Source organism: Gracilinanus agilis, chromosome 4, assembly GCF_016433145.1.
Source record: "Gracilinanus agilis isolate LMUSP501 chromosome 4, AgileGrace, whole genome shotgun sequence".
NCBI classification, from domain to species: domain Eukaryota; kingdom Metazoa; phylum Chordata; class Mammalia; order Didelphimorphia; family Didelphidae; genus Gracilinanus; species Gracilinanus agilis.
In genome coordinates, this window is record NC_058133.1 from 52,401,321 (window position 1) to 52,427,673 (window position 26,353).

A 26,353-nucleotide genomic window follows, 5' to 3' on the forward strand; every position below is an offset into this window, starting at 1 on the left:
TCTCTCTCTCTCTCTCTCTCTCTCTCTCTCTCTCTCTCTCTCTCTCTCACGCACACACACACACACACACACACACACACGCACACACACACACACACACACACACATTTACTAATGATTCATTTTACCCTAATCAAATTCCTGCATCAATACTGACCTTTATTTTTTTTGAAAAAAGAAAACAATTTAAACAAAATCACCTAATGTAAAAGAAAAATTATATTGTATTTATAACATTTTGGGCCATTCCCTCCATTTATTGGCATTTTTAGAAGAAGAGAAATAGGATAAGAAAGAAGTAAAGCTGAAATTAGGAGGGATGATTAACTGCCATATAAATTTTGGTCTGAAGACAAGCTACTCTATTTTTTTCTACACCTAGTCATGAGGGGTTATATTTTATTAGGTATAATTCACTGTAGTCCTTTTTTCAACAAACACATTGTTTTAGGGACCATCAGGATATTGGATTCAGTTTGTCCACTGTGGAAAGTCAAAAGTAAATCAAAGTAACTCAGTGTTTAACTATTATGCATAGTTACTAATAGTCTAATGGAAAGATCACTAAATATAAAGTTGGATGAACAGAGTTAAAATCTGGTTCAGCAACTACCTGTAGAATCTTGAGAAAATCACTTAAAATACCATTGTCTTTGTTGAAAAAGATGAAAACTCAACAGTATTTATTCTATCCTAAAACTATATTTCCTTAAATTACAAATTGTAAAGTGAGAATGAAGTGAAAAGATGTAAACCTAATCTCTTAATCATAAATTTCATATCATTTTGAGATGCTTCTCTATGTAATTGTGTGTATATATGTTCATAGCACAATCAAAATTCAATATTACGTGCAAATAGTTTTATGATGGGAACTACTACAATAAGATTATTAAAATATTTTCTTGTTTCAGTAATAAGAACCTGAAATTCAACTATATCAAGAAAGAAAATTATTAAAATTTATGTGAAATCCTTTTGAATTTTTAAATAACAATCTAGATTAAGAATATCTAATCATCAGGGGTGAGATTAGAACACAGATCAGCCCAGGGACATACTGGCATGTCATCAATATGTCTTAGTCATAATTGAATCAGTATAATTGAATTTCTAGACATCTCAGCTCATAGATAGTGAGGGAGACAGCTTGTCAGATGTAGGTTACTGGGGATTCTATGCTGGCAAAGTATGGAGGATTTTGTTGCATTGCCCATACTGGAGTACAGGTTCTAGAATTAGGGCAAGAAGAAACACTAAATATTAGACCATGAAGCAGGAGTATGGACTCTGGGCAGAGCGTCAAAAGGAATAAGAATGTCTGAGGTTATTCATAGACTGGAAGACTTCAGCACAGACCAAGAAATCAGTAAATACATCTCTCCTCAGATCATGCCACCTTGGAAGAACTGAAAACTTATAAACCCACAGAACTAGTTCTGAAAGGAAAAGCAAAAAAATGGCCTGAAGCTTTGGAGAATGCTGCCTCCACTCTAGGAACAAAGTTCACCTTCATCATAAATTTAAAAGTCAAGAAATAGCATGGAAAATAAGCAAAGAAAAACAAAAATAACCTGCCTCTAAAACATTATCACAAAAGGGAAGATCGATACAAAGACTTGGAAAAATAACAAACTAAAATATATCCAAAGTTTTAAAGGAAAATGTAAATGGGTCATAGATTAAAAAGAAGTTCAAAAATAATTTCACAAAGCAAAGAAGAAAGGTAGAGGAAAAACTGGAGTAACAAATAAGAGTGATATTGCTGAAAGTTATCCAATAGCTCCAGGAAGCTTATAAGGACAGATTAGGTCAGGAAGAAGTGGGAGACCGGCTTTCTGTCAGCTCATGGCTGGGGCTCCATCTGACAAGGCCCATGGAGTTTATTTATATAGTATTCAAAAAACTCAATTCACACAAAGCACAAAGGAATTTGCAGCTGTGTAGACACATCATGGTTACAGAATTACCTCACTTTTTCACATATTATAATACAAAATATTTTCTCAAGAAGGATATGCCAGATGAGGAAAAGTCTTATACTTTATTGGGAGGACCCACCTGGATGGACAAAGTCTTGTCTAACTTTGTCTAATTGTGACCTTGGCTATCTAGAAACAGTTTTGAGCCCAGGCAGCTTAATTTTTTGCATTTCTGTCTTGGAGAGAAACTTTTAAACTCTTAAATGCCAGTTTGAGCAGAGGCATTTTATTGTACTTGAGGCTGTCCTTAAAACTACTTTAATATGTTTTTAATAAAGAAGAGCCATCAAGAGGGGTTTAGCTTTTTATCTCAGATATCCCATCCATTACCTGACCTGATTGTTTCAGGTCAAAGGTAGTCAATGTATGACTCTGTCAACTACATCAACTTTGATGGGATCCTGATAAAAAGATCTATTAATCACCCTATTTCTCTCAGTGGCCTTCCACATAATACCAAAAAATCATGAAAAACAGTAAACAGTTTGGCAAAGGAGGCACAAAAATACTAAAGAAAATAACAACTCATAAAACAGAATAGGTCTAATTTTAAAAGAGGCACAAAAATCACATAAGAGAATAACTTTAAAAACAAAATTGGTCAAATGGAAAAAAGATGGACAGAAATTTAGTAAATATATGAACTTCTTAAAAAGTGTAATTGAACAGAGTTTGCAAAAGCTCAGTGAAGAAAATAATTTCTTAAAAATTAGGTTGGGCAAGCGAAAACTTATGACTCCATTGGACATCAGGAAACAATAAAACAAAATTTTAAAAATGCAAGAAATTATGTAATATATCATTGGACATAAACTGACTTGGAAAATAGATAATTAAGAATTATTGTTCTCACATGTAAAACCCAGTGGAATTGCTCATTGGTTATGGGAGGGGTAGGAGAAGGGAAGGGAAAGAACATGAATCATGTACCCATGGAAAAAATATTCTAAATTAATTCATTAAATAAACTTAAAAAAATTATTTGTCTCCCTGAAACCCAAGAATGAAAAAAAAGTGCTTAGATATGATATTTCAATAAATTATCAAGGAAAAATCCCCTAGTGTTCTAAAACCAGATGGTAAAATAGAAATTTAAAGAATCAATTGATCATCTCCTGTAAGGGGACCCAAGAATGTTATAGCCTAATTACAGAGCTCCCAGGTTAAGAAGACTATAGTACCTACAGACAGAAAGAAAAAAAATTAAAATATCATGGAGCCATAGTCAAGAAAACACAAGAGTTTTTTGTATCTTTCTACATTAAAGGATCAGAGGACTTAGAATAGCATATCCTAGAGGGAAAAAGAGCAGGAATTTCAACCTAAAATTATCTACTCAGCAAAACTGAATGTAATCCTTACAATGGGATGGGGGGTGGGGAAATGAATATTTAAAGAAATAGAGGACTTTCAAATATTTCTGTTGAAAACAACAGAGCTGAAAAGAAAATTTTATTTTCAAATACAAGACCCAAGAAAAGCATAAATTTGAAAGAGAAAACAAAAGAGATTCCATAATGGTAAATTGTTTGCATACCTACATGAGAAGATAATACTTGTTACTTTGAAGAACTTTATTATTATGAGGAAATTTAGAAGTATACCCAGTCCAGACAGAAGACATGAGTGTAAGTGATTACGATGGGATAATATATAAAAAATAAAATTAAGGAATGAGGAAAAGGAAAACATTGGGAGAAAAGGGGAAGAGAAATGGAGAATGGGGTAAATTATCTCACCTTAAAAAAGGTACAAAAGAGTTTTTAGATTTTAATAGAAAAAGGAGTAGAAGGCAATGGAACTTATTTTCATTGGAATCAACTCAAAGGAGGAATTACATACACATTTTATTAGTTATAGAAACCTACATTCCCGTACAGAGAATTAGGAAGAGAAAATAATAAGAGAAGTGAGGATGATAGAAGGGAGGGCAGATTAATAAAGGCAGTAGTTAGAAGAAAAAGTTTTTGTAAAGGGATAGGATGAAAAAAGACAGTGATAAGAGAAATGGGGGTAATAGGATAGAGCAACATACAAAGTAATTATAATTGTGCCAAAATATATTTTTCTTATTAATGTTTCATTTCTCAAATATAATAAGAACTGATCAAAATCATAAAAATACAAGGCATTCTTTATTTGACAAATAGACAAGGGAGGAAGTTTTAAAATTAAGAAATCAAAGCTATTATCAACATGTAAAAATGATCTAAATCACTATTGGCTAGATATGGGCAAAATAAAATAGCTCAAATATACCACCTCACATTTATCAGATTGAGTAACATAAAAATAAGATGCTAGGAGACACTTTTGGGTGAAAATCTGGCCTTACTTGAACAAAGAAATCACACAATCAGGGTCTGCAGGTTTCCTCCTAATTCAAAATTTCAGACCCTGACCATAGGTTTTTAAAGGCAAAAAGTGGAACTTAAAGAGTGGGGGTGATGACTTACAGTGATCACTTTTGACGTGGGTAACAATGACTTTACAAATCATTCTGACATTTCTAACCCCCCACAAGCCTCTAAGATGCCAGCCCTCTAAGGGCTCCTGTCCTCCCCAACCATTGGGTGATCTTCTGGTCCCTGTAGCTTCTTATATGAATTAGTTTGGTATAAAGTATATTTTAAAAAAAGATCCACAGAGCTGAGATTAACATGATAACTCACTTGTGATTTTTATGGTAACACACATACTTGAAATTACTTTAACAATACACATTTGAAATTATAACTCAGGTATTACCCTGGTTCTACATTCTTCATCTGGCTACATATTCAGACTTCTGCCTGAGGTTAACTTCTTACTATAAATCACAGTAACATTTTTTAATTCTAAAAATCACACTCTGTGCATTGATTAAGCTATTAATTATTGATTTTCAGGTGACGTGGCAGAAAAGGAAAATGATAAATGTTGGAAGGGATGTGAGAAAATTAGAATACAAGAGTAATGTTGGAAGGGATGTGAGAAAATTAAAATGCAAGAGTACTGGTAATAAAGTTGTGAAATTATCCCAACCATTCTGGAAATTAATTTACCCTCTTTGACCCTTAACTCTGTCCAAAAGGCTAAAAAACCATGTATGACATTTAACCTATTTATACCATTAATAAGTCTGTGTCAAAAAAAAAAGAGTTTTTAAAAAGAAAAAGGATCTATGGGAGTGAAAACATTTATATCAGCTATTTTGTGAATGCAAGGAATCCTAACTTGAGAAGATGTCTATAAATTGGGGAATACGTCAAAAATTGGGATATATGATTATAATCAAATACTGTTCTCATGTAGGAAATGGCAAGCAAGATGCTTTCAAAAAAATCTGGCAAGATTTATATGAACTAATGCAAAGTGAAGTGAGCAGAACCAGGAGACAGATCTACATAGTAAAATCATATTACATGATGATCTAATGTGAATAACAGCTATTTTCAGCAGGACAATTAAAGGATTAAAGGACTTATAATTTTAAAAAATGTTATCCACCTACAAAGGGAAAAAAAACCTGATGGAGTCTAAATGTATTTCAAAGTATTTTTTAAACTTTGTTTTGGGGACTTTTTTGTGATTTGTGAATTCTTTCAGAACATGGTTAATATGGGAATATATTTTGCATAACTGTTCATGTAAAATCAAGTTACTTGCCTCCAAAGTAGCAGTATGAAGAAAGAGAATTAGGAACTAATTTTTTAAAAAGAATGTCAAAATTATTTTTATGTAATTAAAAAATAAAATATCTGAAAGAAAAGGAAAGAATCAAATTATTATAAGTGAAAGTTTTATTTACATTTGCATGATCAAGTCTAATTTTCTCTTTCTTCAAATTATTGTTCTTCAACAATTAATTAGTAATTAGTACTAGATACCAAGATATTTTGTGTAGGATATTTAACTGAAAATTCACTCTTCATAAACTCACTCTTCAGAAATATTAATTCAACATGAACAGCCCCCATGACACAATGGCATTTTCCATTCCTTTAAAAAGAAAAGAAAAGAAATTGAAAAGAAAATAAGAGAAAGATTTATAAGAGGTTGGTGGGTTCAATCCCTCATAAAGAATTTATGAGAAGACCTAGGATCACAGAATATAAAGTTATGAGGATAACAAACTGCTTTAGTGGAAAGAAATACTTCCATCATACAAATCCATTCAAATAATATATTTAAATGGCCAGATGCGGCCCCCTCAAATGTTCTATCTGGCCCTCTACATTATTCCTAATCTGATGAATATAATGAGTAGGATACAATACAATGAAACTTCAAAAGAGTTGACTTAGAAACTGACGGACAAATGAGCATTTCCTTTCCTTTGGCCCCCTCTTTAAAACATTTGCCTATCACTGCCCTAGGAAGTATGTGTTATTATTGTCACTATTTTATAGATGAGGAAACAGAGAACAGAGATTAAGTGACTTATTCATAGTCATATAGCTTAGTAAATATCTGAGACTGGATTTGAACTTGGACATTTTTCTAACTCTAGATTTTTGAATCTATACCCTGTGCCATTTAGATAACTTAATATCTCCATGAGTGGAAGGAGAATTTGTCTAAAATAATAAATGATTACCCTTTATAATATGAATGAATTTGTTACTACTTCTTACCCACTGTGGATATTAGCCATCTTGGGTCAAGAGAACATTGGAAATCATGTAATCCTTCCATTAATCATAATGGGAGGTAAATGTACATAAGGAGACCGAATCCCCTTAGGTGTTTAAAATGAGTTCCCATTACTATCCATCTGTTGATGTAGCTAGGTCAGGTATTTTCCCATTTTCAAAGAATTGCACCTTTTGGCAAGATTAAATAAGAACACATCATATGAGCACACCTTTGCCAAGCTTCTGCATTTCAAATGCTCTTGAGAACTCTGGGAAGAACTTGAAGCACCATCTGTAAAATATGCATGCATGTCTGGGAAAACTATCCAGACTGCCTGCACTATAGGTAACTTAAAGACACCCAATAGACAGCTAACTCTGCCAACTATTCACTGTCTTTCTGTTCCATCTCTGCAAGGAAAACAGAGCTGCACACAAAATGCAAAAAAAAAAAAAAAATGGAAAACCTGTCCTCATGCCAGGCTTATGTATTACAAAGGATTGAGTTGTCTTACTAAATTTTTTTCATGATTATACTCAGTAAATTCAGTGTACTGATCCTGTGCCTTCCATACTTCATAAAGTGGAAGTTTTCATAAATAAAAGGGAATTCGTTTCTAGAAGTCCAATTTATCCAACTTCTAAGTTATTTAATAATACTCTTTAAATTTTTTTGTTCCATTAAGTAGGCACAAATATGCAGAAAATCTTGAATGGTGTATTTTTTTCTTACCTAATTAGAAGAGGAAATTCCCTCTACTAAGTCAGATTATAACTGTAGATCACTATTTAGAAGTTTCTTAAATCCCAGGAAAGGTATGCAGGGTCAACAAAATATGAAGTTTCTGATTCCAAGCTCACTCCTAATAATAATATGCCACTAGGCCTTTGTATTTCCTAAGAAATACAAATCTGTTAAATGGATCATATTATATTTAATCTTAATTCTTTTGCTGGCAATTATGATTTGCAAATAACGTGGCCAGATACTCTTTTATTGATCTCATAGCTATCCTTTAAGTCAAGCCACATAATCCAAGTACTATAATTCTCTTTTATATAGATGAGGGAGGAAATTAAAAGAAAGAATAAATAGTTTACCCAATAATACACTGGAAATAAATTATATAAGCTAGGAAGCAAGGTGTTCTAATTTGAATTTTAACACTCTGTTATCTACTGGTGATTGGCAAACAACAGTCCGAGGGCCAGATGAGGCCCTCTGAAATGTTCTATCCAGCCATGTGACATTATTCCTAGTCTGATTAATACAATGAGTAGGATACAATACAATGAAACTTCGAAAGAGTTTCCTTTTTCCTTTGTCCCCCTCTTTAAAAAGTTTGCCCATCATTGTACTATACCATTCTGATTTTAAAATAGGAATGGATCTACAGAATAAACCTCAGAATGAGGTAATAAGGAGCACATGATCTTAACCAAGACTTGTTTCCCCCACCCCTTTTTAAATATATAGATACAATTTTAATGACTTTTCTGACATTTTGTGATCCATATCTTCTCTCTCCTTGCCTCACCTCCCACCCTTCCCATGCTGGTAAAGAACATAATTTAATTTATACATGTGCTATCACAAAATATATATTTCCATGTTCATTATGATGTGAAAGAAGACATATGTCACTTATGTAAGAAAAAAACTCATGAAAGAAATAAAGTGAAAAATGGTATGTTGCTATCTTCATTCATACTCCATCAGTTTCTTTTGTGGTGGTGGATAGCCTTTGCTGTCATAAGTCTATTGGAGTTGTGTTTGGTCCTTGGAATAATGGTAATAGCCAATAGTTCAACATAGTTGATTGCCATACATTATTGCTATTATTACAGTGCCTCCAAGTCTTGTTTTAGATGACTGTATAGAGATTCTCCACCTTTGGCTACAAAGTATATAATCATTCTAATTTAAATATTTGGCACATGGAAATGTCCATATGTAGAAACATCTTATGCATTATTGAAAAAGAATGTTTTCTACTGCCAGCGAATTATCTTGACAAAATTCTATTAGTCACTGAACTGCTTCATTTTGTACTACAAGGCCAAACTTGCCTGTTATTACAATTATCTTTTGATTTCCTCCTTTAGCATGCTCATCTCTTTTGATGAGTGTGGCTTCTTTTTTTTTTACTGTTATTTCTAGGAAGTATAGTAAGACTTGATAGAATTGAGCAACTTTGGCCTCTTTGGCATGCATGGTTTCAGCATAGATTTGCATTACTGTGATGTTGAACAGCCCATATGGATTTAAATAGATATCATTTTGTCATTTTTGATACACAGACTTAAATTGGAGGAAGTAAAGAATAACCACCAGACCATACGGGTATGACCTAAATAACATCCCTTATGAAGTGAACATTATGAATAAATTTAAGGGATTTGATATGGTAGACAACATGCCTAAAGAGATATGACAGAAGTTCACAATAATGTACAGCAATAGCAACAACAACAAAAACAACCCAAAGGGGAAAAAAAAGAGCAAGAAATCAAAATGACTATCTGGTGAGGCTTTACAAATAGCTGAAGAAAGGAAGGAAGAGAAGAGAGAAAGGAAATATATACTCAACTGAATGCAGAATTCCAGAGAATAACAGAGATAAATATGTTTTTCAAAGGATCAATACTATGAATTAGAATAAAATGATATAATATGAAAGAAAAGATCTCTTCAAGAAAATTGGAGATATTCAGGGAATGTTATATCCAAAAATAAAATAAAATAATAATTTTTAAAAAAATGTGAGTGGTAGAGACTTAACAGAAGTAGAAGTGATTAAGAAGTGGTAAGACCATTTAGAAGAATTTTACAAGAAAGATTTTAACATCATCAATAACCACGATGTTGTGGTCAAAGATCTAGAGCTAGACATCTTGGAGAATTAAGTCAAGTGAGCCTTAGTAAATATTGCTAACATGTAAGGCAAGTGGAGGTGACAGAATTCTGGCTGAGCTATTTAAAACACTAAAAGATTATCCTGTTAAAGTGCTGCTCTCAATATGCCAGAAAACCTGGATAATTCAAAAGTGTCCTCTGATTAGAAAATAGTAGTTTATATACCAATCCTTAAGAAAGACAATGACAAAAAACTTCAAATTAAGGAACAATTGTACTCAGTTTACATACCAGCAAGATTATGCTTAAAATTCTGCAAGATAGGCTTCAAGAATATTTAAGCTGACAATTACTAGAAGAGAAGGCTAGTTTTCAAAGAGGCAAAGGAAGTATATACCAAATTGCCAACATTTGTTGGATTATGGAGAAATCAAGGAAGTCCCCCCCCAATCAACTTCTGCTTCTTTTATTGCACCAAAACCATTGATTGTTTGGCTCAAAAAAAATGTAGTAAGTCTTCAAAGAAATGGCAGTACTAGATCATCTTTATTTTTCTCCCTGAGGTTCCTGTATTTGGTATAAGAAGGAACAGTTAGAACCAAATATGGACTAATTGATTGGCTTAAGATTGGAAAAAGAGTATGACATATTGTTACCTAATTAAACTTATAGGCAGAGTAAATCATGTGAAATGTCAGGCTGAATGAATCAAATGCCAGAATTAAGATTTTCACAGGAAATATCAACATTCTCAGATATACAAATGATAACACTCTACTGGCAGAAAGTAAAGAATTAAGAAGCCTTTTGATGAGGTTGAAAGAGTAGAGTATAAAAGCTGACTTGAAACAATATTAAATGACTAAGATTTTGGCAACTGATCCTATATTTCCTAGCAAACAGAGGGAGAAGAAATGAAAGTATGGTCAGATTTTATATTTGTGTTTTTAAAGATCATAGCAGATAGTGAATACCTCTGTGAAATTAAAAGACTTGCTCCTTGGGTTGAAAGTTATGACTAATCTGGACAGCACATTAATAAGCAAAGACACTACCTTGCCAACAAAGTTCCATATAGTCAAAGCTGTAATTTTTCCAGTAGCAATGTGTGTCTGTGAGGGTTGGACTATAAAGAAAGCTGAACACCACAGAATATTCTGATCATAATAGTGAGTGTGTGATAAAAAAAGAGTCCACAAAGAGAATAGAAGTAAGATTAAATGGGCACTCTAATAAATTATGTCTAATTTTATTTGAGTTCTAAGTAATTGATCTTTGGAAATGCCTTCAAAAGATATAGATGCCTAAGGACAGTGTCAGAAAATTTCACAAATCACTTCATGCCATAATCAGATCAATATGGATTTTTTATCTATGTTTTTTAAACTATGAAGTTTCTTTCATGTCTCAGATCAAATTCTTCCTTCTACATGAGTTCTTTCTTGATCTCAATTAACTCTAATGCCTTTCTTCTATGACTTTCTCCATTTTAGACTACATATATCTTGAAAGTATATAATTTTTTGGTATATTGTCTTCAAAATTAGTGAGTCTTTTGAGTGTAAGAACTTTTGTTTGCCTTTCTTTGTCTTTAAATTACAGCACCTTGCTAAGTAGATTGTAGGTGCCTAATAATGCTTATTAACTTGATTTAGCTTATGTTGATGGCTGTGCTATTTATTTCACTGACAGGGAATACCAAAACATAAACTCAGAAGAAGACAACAAATTCAATAGTGATGCATTCAAAGGCTCCAAGAAAAATGTGAATTGCTTTCAACTCCAAAAAGAATGAATGGAAAAGCTCAAATTTTATTTTAAAAATCAAATAATAGAGGTAGAAAAAATTGAGGAAAAAATCAGTGATACAGGAAAATCATGAAAAGGAGAATCAAAAGCTTTGTAAAAGAGGAAAAAAATACAGAGGAAAATAATAACTTACAAAAAGAATAGCTCAATTGTTAAAAAAAGGCACAAAAACACAAAAGAGTAGAACTTCTTAAGAAGGAGAAGTGGCACATGGAAAAAGCCATAAAAAATTGACTGAGGAAAAAAATTTCTTAGTCAAATTAGTCAAATGGAACAGGAGGTAATAAAGAAAACTAAATAAAATAATATCTTAAAATTAGAGTTAACCAAGTGAGAGTTAATGATTCCATGAAACATCAAGAAACAGAGTCAAAAGAATGAAAAAATACAAGAAAATGTAAAATGTCTCATTGAAAAAAACAAATGATCTGGAAACTAAATATAGGAGAGACAAACTAAGAATGTTTGACTACTTGAAGTCCATGATAAAAAAAAAGATTATACATCATCTTTCAAGAAATTATCAAGAAGACTTCCATGCTAAGATGGCTGAAGTGTAGAAGGAAGGGACTTCTCTTCACAACCAACTGATATAAAGAGTCTCAAAAGGATAAAAATCAAAATAAGGCAAGGGAATGTGCTAGAGAGCAGCCTTGAAGGTAGACAAGGTTTGGGCATTTCCACACTATATGGGGGTAAAATTACACGTGTAAAAGTGCAAGGTGATCACCCCTAGCACATACCATCTACCTCACCAGTCAAAGCAAGAGATGGGAAAAGCTCTAGGTTCTTAGAGAATGGCTGAGGATACCACCAACTTACCCCTGAGGGCAGGGCAAGGCCTTGGTGGCCAAACTGAGGCCCTAAGGCTGATGAGCATGAATCATGGATGCAGAGATAGGGTAGAGATGAACAATACACAGCAGCTGTGGTGGAAACTGGAAAAATAACCTCAGGGCAAAAACTACTTGATGCCTGCCCTCCTCATTCAGACTTCTGGCTGGGAAGGGAAGAGAAAACTAAAAAAGCAATGGCCACCAAAACACAAGAACTATAATCCACAAGTATAATAATAATAATAATAATAACAAAAAAGCCTCTGACTCTGGAGAACTTCTATGGAGAAAAACAGCAGAGCACAGAGGCAACAGCAGATAGCAACAAAAAAGACAACAAATCCAAACTTTCCAAAAAGTAGAAATGGGTCACAAGCTCTTGAGGGACTCAAAAAGGACTTCAAGAACCAGGTAAGATAGATGGAGGAATAATGAGAAAAAAAAGTGGGAGAAAGAAATGAATAATTCAAAAGGAAAATAACAGTTGAAAAGACAGAATCATTTATTTGGAAAAAGAGGAACAGAAATCACATGAAATAATAAGCAAATTGGAGGTTGGAATTGACCTGCTAGAAGCCTTGAAAATCAGAATAGACCAAACTGAAAAGAAAAATGGAAAAATTATAGCTGAAAATCAGTTTTTAAAGACTAGAATTTGACAAATAGAAGGTAATGATTTCACAATTCAGAAAGAATTAATAAAGCAAAGTCAAAATAATGACAAAATAGAAGGAAACATTAAATATCTCATTGAAAAAAAATGACCTAGAGAACAGATATAGGAGAGACAACTTAAGAATCATTGGTGTACTGGAAAACCTGGGAAAAAATAGAAGCCTTGAAATCATTTTACAAGAAATTATCCAAGCAATCTGTCCTGATATTCTTGATCAAAAGGGCAAAATAGATATTGAAAGAGTCTATAGATCACCCTCTACATTAAATACTCAAAGGACAACTCCCAGGAATGTAATTGCCAAATTCAGGAGTTTCCAAGCTAAGGAAAAAATATTGCAAGAAGCCAGAAAGAGAAATTCAGATATCAAATAGCTCCAATCGTGATTACACAGGATCTGGAATCTCCATAATAAATGACCACAAGGTTTGGAATATGATATTCAGAAGGGAAAGAGAATTGGGCCTACAACCAAGGATCGCGTACCCATCAAAACTGACTATATACGTCCAGGGGAAAGTATGGACATTTAATAAAACAGAGGATTTCCAAGTATCTTTTTTTTATTTTTTTTTATTTTAAACCATTAACTTCTGTGTATTGACTTTATAGGTGGAAGATTGGTAAGGGTAAGCAATGGGGGTCAAGTGACTTGCCCAAGGTCACACAGCTGGGAAGTGTCTGAGGCCAGATTTGAACCTAGGACCTCCCGTCTCTAGGCCTGACTCTCAATCCACTGAGCTACCCAGCTGCCCCTCCAAGTATCTTTAAAGAAAAGACGAGAACTAAATGGAAAATTTAATGTTCAAATACAAAATTCAAGAGAAACATGAAAAGGTAAATAAGAAATAGGGAGAAAATGTTTTTAAGGCATTCAGTAAGGTCAAATTGTTTATATTCCTATACTGAAAAATAATATTTGAAACTCTCAAAAACTGTGTTCACTATCATAGTAGATAGAAGAATTATTCATAAGTAGAGGTTGGGATACTAAGTGGTTTATGATGATATGTAAAAAAAAAAGGGTTGGTGGGAATAGAAGATGACACCAAGAGAAACTTGATGGAAGGAGAAAAATTAGATAATTTATATCACATAAAGAGGTGCATGAAAGGGGAGGGGAAGAATACTATTATAGGAAGGAGAAGAAGAGACTGATAATAAGTGATACATAACCTTACTCTCAGTGGAATCAATTCTGAGAGGGAAAAGCAGCTCAATCTATTGGAGAATAGAATTCTATCTTACCCTACAGGGAATTTGAGAGGGAAAAATCAAGGTGGGAGAGGAATAGGGAGTATCAAAAAGGAAGGAAAGAGAGAGGAGAGGGAATTTGATAGACCTTAAAGAAAAATAAGATGGGAATAAGAAAGGAGGGGTTGGAAAGTAAAGTGAAAAAAGGTTGGGAATAGGGAGATTTATTAAAAGCAAAACGCTAGTGTAAAAGGAAATAGTTAAAGAAGAAAGGGCAGGACTAAAAACAGAAATAAGAATGATGAGAAATACAAAGGTGACAATCATAACACTGAATGTGGATGGGATGAACTCACCCATAAAATGGAAGTAAAAAGCAGAGTGGTTTAGAAACAAAAATCCTACCATATGTTGTCTACAAGAAACACACATGAGACACAGGTAGACACACACAGAGTGAAGGTAAGGGGCTGGTGCAGAATTTATTGGTCATCAACTGCGAAAAAGAACCTAGGAGTCACAATCATGATATCTGATAAAGCCAAAATAAAAATAGATGACCGGATTAAAAGAGATAAGGAATGTAATTATATCCTGATAAAAGGCAGTACAGACAATGAAGAAATATCAGTACTCAACATGTATGCACCAAAACTTGTAGCATCCAGATTTTTAAAGGAGAAACTATTGGAGCTTAAGGAGGAAATAGATAGTAAAACTATACTAGTGGGAGACCTGAACCTTCCTCTATCAGATCTAGATAAATCAAACCAAAAAACAAATGAGAAAGAGCAAAGAGATATGAATGAAATGTTAGAAAAAAAAAGAGTTAATAGATATGTGGAGAAAAATAAATAGGAACAAAAAGGAATACACCTTCTTTTCAGCAGCACATGGTAGATTAACACAGATTGATCATGTACTAGAATATAAAAAAATTACAAACAAATGCAAAAAAGCAGAAATAAATGAGACCTTTTCAGATCATAATGTAATAAAATTAAAATTAGCAAGGGTACATGGAAAGGGAAATTAAAAAAAATATGAGTGTCCAAAATTGGCTGGCTAAAGAATAAATCATAGAAATAATTAATAATTCAATTGAAGAAAATGACAATGAGAAGACATATCAAAATTTATGGGATACAGCCAAAGCAACACTCAGGGGGAAATTTATATCTTTGAGGGCATATATTAACAAATTAGAGAGGGAAGGGTTCAATGGATTGGGTATGCAAATTTAAAAAAAAAACTAGAAAGAGAACAAATTTAAAATCTCCAGATAAAAACTAAATTGGAAAACCTAAAAATTAAAGGAGAAATTAATAAAATTGAAAGTAAAAGTACTGTTGAATTATTAAATAAGACTAGGAACAGGTACTTTGAAAAAAACAAATAAAACAAAGTAATGGTCAATCTAATAAAAAAAAGGAAAGAAGAAAACCAAATTAACATTATCAAAGATGAAAAGAGAGACCTCACCTCTAGTGAAGAGGAAATTAAGGTAATTATTAAGAACTATTTTGTCCAATTATATGGCAACAAATACAGCAATCTAGGTGATATGGATGAATATTTATAAAAATATAAACGGCCTAGATTAACAGAAGAGGAAACAGAATACTTAAATAATCCCATATCAAAAATAGAAATTGAACAAGCCAACAAAGAACTCCCCGAGAAAAAATTCCCAGGGCCAGATGGATTCACAAGTGAATTCTATCAAACATTTAAAGAACAACTAATCCAAATACTATACAAACTATTTGACAAAATAAGCAAAGGAGTTCTACAAAATTCCTTTAATGACAAAAATATGTTACTGATTCCAAAGCCAGGCAGACAAAAAACAGATAAAGAAAACTATAGACAAATCTCCTTAATGAACACAGATGAAAAATTTTAAATAGAATACCAGCAAAAAGACTCCAGCAAGTGATCATGAGGATTATTTATTATGATCAGGAGGGATTTATACCAGGAATGCAAGGGTGGTTTAATATTAGGAAAACCATCCATATAATCAACCATATCAAAAACAAAACTCAGAGAAATCACATGATTATCTCAATAGATGCAAAAAAAAGCCTTTTACAAAATCCAACATTCATTCCTATTGAAAACGCTCGAAATTATAGGAATAGAAGGATTTTTCCACAAAATAATAAACAATATTTATTTAAATCCATCAACAAGTATCATCAGCAATGGAGATAAGTTATATGCCTTCTCAATAAGGTCAGGAGTGAAGCAGGGATGCCCATTATCACCATTTCTATTTAATATTGTACTAGAAATGCTGGCAATATCAATTAGAGAAGAAAAAGAAATTGAAGGGATCACAGTAGGTGATTAAGAAACTAAATTATCACTCTTTGCAGAGGACATGATGGTATAGCAAGAGAATACCCCCAAAAAAATCAACTAAAAGGCTAGTGGAAATAATTAACAACTTTAGCAAAGTTGCAGGGTACAAAGGAAACACCCCAAAATCATGAGCATTTCTAAATATTTCCAACAAAACTCAGCAGCATAAGTTAGAAAGAGAAACTCTATTTAAAATCACTCTAGAGACAATATGAAATATTTATGAATCTATTTTTCAAGACAAACACAGGAATTATATGAACTCAAATACAAAATACTTTCCACACAAATAGAACTGGATCTAAATAATTGGAAAAAATTAATTGCCCATGGGTAGGATAAGGAATGTAATAAAAATTACAATCCTACCTAAATTATTTTACTTATCCAGTGCCATACCTATCAAAAAAACCAAGAAACTCTTTTACTGAATCAGGAAAAAAAAGCTATAACAAAGTTCATTTAGAAGAACAAAACATCAAGGGAAGTAATGAAAAACAAATTGAAAGATGGAGGTCTAGCAGTACCAGACCCTTAAACTGTTATATAAAGCAGTGGTCTTCAAAACAATAATAGTACTGGCTAAGAGACAGAAGGGATGATCAATAGAATAGACTTAGGGTAAATGCCCTCAGCAAGATGTTATACAATAAACCCAAACATCATTGTTTTTGGAAGAAGAACCCAGTGTTGCATAAAATCTGCTAGAAAAATTAGAAAACAGTATAAGTCTAGATCAACATCTCACACCCTATACCAAGATAAATTCAGAATGTGTAAATGACCTAAATATAAAGAAGGAAAGTATAAGATATAGATAAATCAAACCAAAAAATAATTAGACTAATTTCCTCAATGAACATAGATTCAAAAACATTTCATAAAATACTACCTAAAAGGTTATGACAAGTTATACCAGTAATACAAGGATGGTTTAATATTATTGAGTATATCAACAAACAAACTCATAGAAATAGATATAGAAAAAGCCTTTGAAAAAATGCAATGCCCATTCTTATTGAAAACACTAGAAAGTATAGGAATAGAAGGATCTTTCCTCATAATAATAAACAATATTTATTTAAAACCATCAGCATATATCATCTGCAATTGGGATAAGTTAAATGCCTTCCCAATAAGATCAGGAGTGAAACAGCAATGTCTATTATCCCCACTATTGTTTAATATTTTATCAGAAATGCTACTAGTAGCAATTAGAAAAGAAAAAGAAATTGAAGAGAATAAGGTAGGCACTGAGGAACCTAAGCTATCACTCTTTGCAGATGACATGATGGTATATTTAGAAAATCCAAGAAAATCAACTAAAAGGCTAGTGGAAATAATTAACAACTTTTGCAAAGCTGCAGGGTACAGAATAAACCTGCATAAATCATCAGCATTCCTATATATTTCCAAGAAAACCCAGAAGCAAGAGGCTTTAACAAATAAGGTAAAGATAGAATAGTAGATTTAGGGTTTAGGGGAAAGGAAGTAATTTAAGACCAACCAGGACATAGAGAACACTACAAAATGTAAAATGATTAATTTTAATTATATTAAATTGAAAATTTTCTATTCAGATAAAAAATGATACTACTAAAATTAGAAGGGAAGCAACAAATTGGGGTGGGGGAGGAATTTAGAACAAAAACCTCTGAAAAAGTCCTCATTGCTCAAATTCATAAGGGACTAAGTCAACTATACAAAAACCAAGCTATTCCCCAATTGACAAATGGTCAAGGGACATGAATAGGCAGTTTTCATATGAAGAAATCAAAACTATCAATAAGCACATGAAAAAGCGTTCTAAACATGGGTCGGGGTGGACATGATTGAGGGTGTGGACTCGAAACTACCATACCAATGCAACTACCAACAATTTGGAAATAGGTCTCGAGCAAGAACACATGACAAAACTAGTGGAAATGTGCATCGGCCATGGGTGGGGGAAGTGTGGAGGGTGAAGGGGAAAGTAGGAGCATGAATCATGTAACCATGTTGAAAATGAATATTAATAAATGTTTAAAAAAGTGTTCTAAATCTCTCATATTTAGAGAAATGCAAATTAAAACAATGCTGAGGTACTATCTCACAACTAATAGATTTGTCAATATGACAGTAAAGGAAAATAATAAATGTTGGAGGAGATATGGCAAAATTGGGACACTAATGCTTTGCTGGTGAAGTTGGGAGTTAATGTAGCCATTCTAGAAGGCAATTTGGAATTATGCACGAAGGGCTTTAAAAGAATGTATACCCTTGAACCCACCAATACCAGTGCTGGGTTTGTACATCAAAGAGATAATTAGGAAAAATACTTGTACAAAAATATTCATAACCTTGCTCTTTGTGGTGGCAAAAAAATTGGAAAATGAGGAGATATTCCTCAATTAGGGAATGGCTGAAAAAGTTGTGGTATATGATGGTGATGGAATACTATTGTGCTATAAGGATTGATGATCTGAAAGCTTTACATATGAACTGGGAGAATCTCAATGAACTGATGCAGAGTGAAATAAGTAGAACCAGAAGAACATTGTACACAGAAATTAAAACATTGTAAAAAAATTCAATATAATGGACCTTGCTACTAGTAGCAATGCAACAAGCCAGGACATTTCTGAAGGACTTGTGTAAAAGAACAATAGGAGTAGAAATGCAAAAGCAAAAGATATGACACTACTAACTACATTGATATATGACTATGTGATTTGGAGTTTAGGCTTTTAAAATATTGCTTTATTGCAAAAATGAATAATATGGAAATAGGTTATCAAGTAACAACATTTATACAACTTAGTGGGATTGCTTGTTGCCTCTGGAAGAGGGGAAGGAAAGAAAATGAATTCTGTAAACATGGAAAAATATTCTAAAAAATTAATTAATTAATATCATTTAAAAATTTAACAGAAGAGGAAATCAATTACTCAAATAATCTCATGTTAGGAAAAGAAATAAAACAACTAATCATTGTTTTTCCAAAGAAAAAATCCCCAAAGACAGATTAATTCACAAGAAAATTCTATCAAATATTTAAAGATTGATTAATTCTAATATATAAAACTATTTTGGAAAAATAGTTGAGGAAGGAACTCTATCAAAGTAGAGTTTATACACAAATATGATGTTGATACCTAAACTGGTAAGAATAACAACAACAAAACAGAGAAAAAAGTATAGACCAATATCAGTACTGAATATTGATACAAAAATATTAAACAAAAAACCAGCAAGGAGATTAAAGTATTGTATTAGAAGGCACATACGATATGATCAGATAGGTTTTATACCAAGAATGCAGTGATGATTCAATATTAGGAAAACTATCAGCATAATTAACTATGTCAATGACAAAACCAACAGAAGCCATATTTCAACATATGTAGAAAAAGCCTTTAAGGACACACAGCACACATTCTTATTAAAAAAAATTAAACCACTAGAGAACATTTGAACAAATGGAATATTTCTCTAAATGAGAAAAAGCATGACAATCTTATCTAAATTAATTTCTCTATTCAGTGCCATACCAGATTACCAGAATGTATCTCATAGAGCTAGAAAACAATAATAATAAATTTCATGTGGAAAAACGTAACCTGGAATATCAATGAATTTACAGAAAAATGAAGAAAAGGATATTAGTTTTACTCAATCTCAAACCTTTATAAAGTGTCAACCATCTAAACAATCTGATAATGTCTAAGTAAAGAACCCCATTGAATAAATTAGGAACCCAACACACAATGATAAATGATCATAGCAACCTAGTATTTTAAAAAAACAAATTCAAGATTTTTGAAGAATTCATTTATTTGACAATAACCTGCTGGAAAAATCAAAAAACAGTATGAGAGAAATTAGACAAATATAAACACCTCATACCTTATACCAAAATAAAGTCAAAATGGATACATGATTTAAAATAAAGGGGATTATCATAAACAAAGTAGGGGAGCACAAAAAGATTTACCTATCAAAAATAAAATAAAAAATAAAAATTGGAAAAAAGAAACAAAAAACTTAAGACTTTCAATAAGTTTGTATTGAGTACATTCATATCTGAATGTCATAATTGATATTCCTAAGATATGCTTGATATTTTAAGTAAAGTACTTTAAGTACTAAAGATATCTAAAGTTCTTAAGAAGTTTAGAATGTCATTACTACCAGTAGTGTGAAAAGGATATGTAGAGAAAGAAGGAAGGAATAAGCTAAGTACAAAGCCAATATCCGAAAGAAAGAAAGAAAGAAAGAAAGAAAGAAAGAAAGAAAGAAAGAAAGAAAGAAAGAAAAAAGGAAAGAAAAAAGGAAAGAAAAGAAAGAAAAGGGGAACATGGAGGAAGAAGAAAAAAAGGAGAAATAGAAAGAGGGCAAAGTATCTCCCCCAAAAAAGATTAATAAAGTCCATACAGTGAAGATGGGCGAGCAGCAAGCAGTGGATGAACCTTACTCTCCTCATAGCTGAGAGTGGGAATTATACCACCATCAGTCAGCTATAGAAATCTACTTTACCCTATATGTAAGAAGAAAGGAAGGGGCAGTAAGAGAAGGAAGGGGATCTACAAAATTTAAAATGGTGAGACATTGGTTAGAAGCAAAATATCTGTGAACTGGGAAGGGCTGAAAGGGAGAAGTGTAAACATGGAAAATAAAATGTAGAGAAATACAATTAGTAATCATAATTTTGAATGTGAATGAAATGAATTCATGCTTAAAATTGAAAAGGATAGCAGAGCAGGTTAAAAACAAGAATCACATAATATGCTATATACAAGAAACACACATAAAGCAGGGAGAAACACATAGAGTAAAAATAAGGGGCTAGAGCAGAATTTACTTTGTCTTAGTTAAAGTTAAAAAAGGAGTTGTAGCAATTAAGATCTCAAAGTGTAAGGGGAAAAGGAGTTTTATGAGTTCAATATATTAAAAGATGGTGGCCAGAAGATTGAACTCTTATCAATCCTCAATTAAGAATAAGCTCAAGTCAAAATTGACTTTTATGGAAGTTTATTTACAATTAGGAAGGTTGAAGGTAGGGAAATTGAGAAAGAGAAACTCTTGCCCGAACCAGAGGCCAGACCAGGTAAGAATTTAGAGGCCACAGCAGAGGGGCATAGAGGTTAATTAAACAAGGCTTCTAGCCACAAGGCCTTTTACAATTAGAGAGGCAAGAGAGGCCTCCTTGAGGGTAGAGCCTCCAGAAAAGCCAAGGGAAGAGAGAGTCAGCCTAACTTACCCACGTGACAATTCAAAGGGAAGCAGTCAGAAGTCCCACCAAAGATCCTTCTACACCAAGTTCAAAATGCCAACTGTCTCCACAGGAAGTTACCATCATATTTAAAAGGTGGCATCTTTCATCACTTCCTGCATCCACCTCCAATTTGCATGTCCAATCAAAATAGATGATTCTCATAGTACTGCCTAGGGGCAGTCACTTGATTCTGATTCATCACTCACTCTAGCACACATGGGTTATGGACCTCCCAGAATTAGAGGTGTTCTCACCTTGGGTGATTAAATCTAAAGATGGGCAGTGTAGACTCAATCTAATTATCACAAAAGGAAAATTAAAATTGATATAATCAAAAGAAACAAATTCCATCTTCATAAAAGGCACCATAGACACTGAAACAATATCATTACTAAATATATATGCACCAAATTGAATAGAATCCAAATTTCTAAAAGAGGAATTGCATGAATTACATGAAGAAATAGAGAACAATACTGAACTAGTGGAGGACTTTAACCTTGACTTTTCAGAAGTAGATAAATCCAACCAAAATAAACAAGAAAGAAGTTAAGGAAGAAAACAGAACTTCAGGAAAGTTGGATATGAAAGATCTCTTGAGAAAACTGAATGGGAATAGACAGGTATATACCTTTTTCTCAGCAATACAGGGCACTTTCAAAAAATGGATATTATTTTCAAAAAATAATAAGGTGTATAATAAGGCATAAAAAGTTCACATCTAAATGTAGAAAAGCAGAAAAAGTAAACACATTATTTTCAACACATAATGCAATAAAAATTGCATTGAACAAAGACCAGCCCGCAAAAAAGATTAAAAAATAATTGGAAATTAATTACTCTTAAGCTAAAGAATAAATGGGTAAAAGAAAAAAATCATAGAAATAAATAATTTCATTAAAATAATGACAATGAGGAGACAACATATTAAAATGTATGTGAAACAGCCAAAGCTATGTTAGGGAGAAATATGTCTTTAGATGAATAAATCAATAAAATAAAAGGGAAAAAACACATTGATTAAATTGAGCATTGTAGAAAATATAAGTAAGGGTAATGGGGATACCAGGGATATTAAAATAAAACTAGGTGATTGTGGGTACACACACTGGGCTTTATGAGAGACTAGACCTGGACATGGGAATCAGAACAGTCAAGCTGCTCCTAACTGAAAAAGGGACAGTTAACCAACTGTCACCCTGGGCCAGAGGCTTTGAATCCAACAGACAAGGTAACAGGATATAACTGGTTTAATTATGAACAACTAAAAGGTGGGATAGGGATGTCTACTCTAAAACCTTAGATCTAATGACATAACCCACAGGGAAAGGAAAGACTTATTTCTACACTAACTTAGTAATCTAAACCAAAAAAATTAAATAGCAATAGATAGAAAAGGGCCCAAGGAGCTGTAATGGAGTCTTTGAGTGACTGCCTCAGTTTGGACCTGCCAGACTTGAGCACCACAGCGAGGGGCTTTGTGGCTTTGGGATTCTCACTGCAATCCATTGATGATCTCTGGATGCCAAGAGCCAAGGTAGTCTCAGGTACCAAATAGGGAGGCTTTGCTTGAAACACTGTCTACCAGATCTCAAACTTCACCTCTTCCCTGGCACAGCACTGTTGATCTTCTCTCTTTGCTAGATGCCACCACTCAGGATCCCAGGGGAAAATCAGGAAGCAGGATGTTCTTTTACTCTGAGTTCTCCCAGGGCTAACCACAGTTTGTGTTAACCCCTAATGGAGTCCCACACAGAGCACAAGTCACTTCTTCCTGCTCCTTCATTCCATCCTGGAATTCCCAGCTCCAGCTCCTTCCTGCTAGATGAACCTTAATTCCTAATCAATAACTACCTAATCCTCCTCACAACAGCATTGAACTAAAATATATATATATAACAACTAGAAAAGGAATGAATTAGAAGTCTCTAATTAAAGACAAAATTGGAAATCCTTACAATCACAGGAGAGATTAATAAAATTGAAAGAAGACCATTGATTAATAATGAAAATAAATTAATGAATAAAGCAGATAAAGCATGTATTAACTTGTTGTTAAAAGAAATGAGCCAAATTCCCAGTATCAAAAATGAAAAAGGTGATATAAAGAATAAATTAAGGAAATTATAAGAACTTATTTTACCCAATTATGTGTCAAAAAAGATTACAAACTAAGTGAATTAGATAAATATCTACAAAAATATAGAATAACTAGATTAACAAAAGAGGAAATAGACTATTTAAACAACACCATCACAGAAAAAAAATAAATTGAATAAACTATCAAAGAATTCCCTAAAAAAAAAGCCCTCAGGGTCAGATGGATTCACAAGTGAATTCATGAATTCTACTAGACATTCAAATAAAAAATTAATTCTAATACTACAAAAATTTTTTTGGAAAAATAAGGATGAACAAATCCTTCCAAATGCCCTTTATGACATGAATATGGTACTGATAACTAAGTCATGAATAACTATAACAGAGAGAAATCTATAGACCAATCTTCTTACTGAACATTGATGAAAAAATATAAATAAAATACCATCAAGGAAATTATTGAATTATATCACAAGAATCATGCAACTTGACCAGGTGGGTTTTATGCCCAAAATGTAGTGATTACTCAATATTAGAAACACCAACAGCATAATTTATCATAAATAACAAAACCAATAGAAATCACATGAATATCTCAATAGATGCAGAAAAAAAGCATTTGACAAAATACAATACCCATTCCTTAAAGAAACGTTAGAAATTATTTAAATAAATTCAGCTTTCTTCAAAGATATAAATGAAATCTATCTAACACCAAAAATAAGCATTATATGTGAAGGGTATGAACTAGAACCCTTCCAAATACCATCATGGTAGAAGCAAGAATGACCATTATCATCATCACTACTTAATATTGTACTAGAAATGCTAGCTATAGGAATAAAAAGAAATTGAAGCAAACCAAAGAAGCAATGAGGAAATAAAGTTATCATTCTTTGAAGTTGATATGTTGCTATATCTACAGGATCCTAGACAAGTAACTAAAAAGCTATTAGAAATAATTAACTATTTTAACAAAGCTATCTGATACAAAACAAACCCACATAAATCATCAGTATTACTATTAATCACCAAAAAAATTAAATAGCAATAGATAGAAAAGGAAAGTCCATTCAAAATAACTGAAGATACTATAAAATATCTGGGGGGAACCCACCAATACAAATTCAGCAATTATATGAATACAATTACAAAATTCTTTTCATACAAATAAAGTCACACCTAACAACTAGGAAAAAACCATGAATTGCTCATGGATAGACCAAGCCAACATAATAAAAATTACAAATGCTATCTAAATTAATTTACCTATTCAATGCCATACCAATCAAAGTACCCAAAAATTATTTCATAGAGCTAGAAAAAAAACCAAAAAAATTAATTTGAAAGAACAAAAAACAAGAATATTAAGGGAATTAATGAAAAAAAAATGAAAGAAAGCCTAGCTGTCCAAGACCTCAAACTTTACTACAAAGTGTTAATTCTCCAAAAAAAAATCTGGTACTAGCTAATGAATAGAATAGTAGATTAATGGCATGTTATGTAATCAATACACAGTAGTTAATGACCATTGTAACCTAGTGTTTGATAAACCCAAAGATTTAAGCTGCTAGGGAAGGAACTCACTATTTAAAAAAAATAGTTGTGGAAAATGGAAAACTGTATGGCAGAAACTAGACTTAAACCAGCATCTTATTCCATAAACTAGAATAAAGTCAAAATTGATGCTTAATCTTGAAATAAAGAGTTCCACCATAAGCAAATTAGGGCAAGATGGAAAAGTTTGCCTTTTAGACTTATGAATAGGGGATGAATTTATGACCTTTCAAGACAGAGAATATGAAAAAAATGAAATATAAAATGTTTATTACATTATATTTAATTCAATGAATTAAAAATATGTTTTTGTATAAACAAAATCAGTGCAACCCAGATTAAAAGAGAAAGAACCAACTGAGGAAAAGAAATATAGCAAGAAAAGTACAAAATGATATAAATCATGCCTAATAAACACCTTTTATCTACATCTGAACCACTGATATATAATTATTCTATGTTCTAACACATTTTCTGAGAGAAAGCCTCAAATTTGATTTATATCTCTTGTTCCAATTAATAGAGAAACCCTGCCAAATTGACTTCTCCAGTAAATCCCAATGATCTAATATGCAAATTTTAACATATTGTTATTCACTATATTTCCTCCAGAACTTTTTTCTAGTGATATATTTGTCTTCTTTCACAATGTGATGAACATATATTGCAAAATATCATAAAACAATTATCAAAATACCTTTATAGACATAATTGAAAGAAAAATATAGAGATGTGCATGACCCAACTGAGGCTGGATGTGTAAGAGGAATTGAGATTTAGAGACTAAGTGGTACTGAGATAAAATTCCAACCATTTGTCCAGCTCCTACTTCTATCCAATTCTCAGCTCAAAGTCCTTTCCTATAGTAATGTTACTACCATTATTAATTGAGATGAGAAAAGGGAAAATTCATTCAGCTTTTTGAAGACTTGTGGAATTACAGGTCTTGTTATTTTTTAATAGTTGTTTTATTTGTATTCAAGACTACTTAATGGTATATTTAATAGGAACTATTATGTTCAGATAATTTATTTCTAATCAGTTAATGGGTTCCGCTTACCAACTAAGGAATGTCTTGCTGTGAATTTTACTTCAAAAAATCAGA